This window comes from Lissotriton helveticus, chromosome 6 (genome assembly GCF_964261635.1).
Source record: "Lissotriton helveticus chromosome 6, aLisHel1.1, whole genome shotgun sequence".
NCBI lineage: Eukaryota > Metazoa > Chordata > Amphibia > Caudata > Salamandridae > Lissotriton > Lissotriton helveticus.
In genome coordinates, this window is record NC_136067.1 from 1494083076 (window position 1) to 1494084185 (window position 1110).

A 1110-nucleotide genomic window follows, 5' to 3' on the forward strand; every position below is an offset into this window, starting at 1 on the left:
AGCTGGTATCCTGGAATATAGCCGGGCTATCAAAAAATCTAATTGACCCGGATTGGGCAAGTTTCATTGACTCTTTTGATTTTTGTATGTTGCAAGAGACCTGGGCGGTTGAAACTACTCACAGGCTGGGATACAAATCTTATGGTGTCAATGCAATTCCCTCAAGGAGTGGAAGACCCTCGGGAGGGTTACTGACCTGGGTAAAGGTAGATCTAAAAGTGAACATAGAAGTGGTGGATACCAACTCCCCTGATATTCTGATTTTGAAAATTGATGCTCGTAAAGAGAAAAAACTGTATCTAGTTAACGTATACAACAGACCAACCCCCATTACTAGGGAATCTTCCACATTAACATCCCTTGATTTTTTATTGGGTAACCTAGATACTAGAGCGAACTATGTCATTATATCAGGCGACTTCAATTGTAACTATGAGCCTATTGTGGGGCTTAGCGACATCTTCCTAGAAGAAGATGAGGCTAATGGGATCCCTGCTTTAGAAATCACAAAACCAGTAAAATGTTCTCCGTTGGCCCTTCAATTGACTAGATTATGTACAGAACACTGCACAAGAGCGTGTAATGGACGGCTACCATCAGACATCATGAGGAAGCCCACGTTCTATAGAGGGAACTATAAAAGCAATATAGATTTCATTATAGCCTCTGTGTCTTCATGGGAATTCCTTCTGGACATGGAGGTAACTGAAAGACTAGAGAGTGACCATTTTCCTCTGGCCCTTCATGTCGAGGACTCCCTATTAGGAGATACAGTGTCTCCATTGATTGGAGACGGAAATAGTGGTGACCAAATTGAGTTACACATCAGTAACAACAGACGTTCTCTCAAATGGCCACTAATATTGGGCGATGGTGAAATCATAATTGAAATTTATAGGCTTTTTGCTAGTACCTTTGGAGCATACCCAAATATCATCCCAAATGAGGGCCACGATAGTTATTTTATGGAACTACACCATAAATTTTTTTACGCTCTAAAGCCCCTAGTCACCAAGATGCCGAAAAAAAGCCAGCAGAAGACACACAACTTACCCCATAGCAAACCCTGGTACAACAAGGACTGTAGGGAGTCCAAGAGGGCACTCCTGA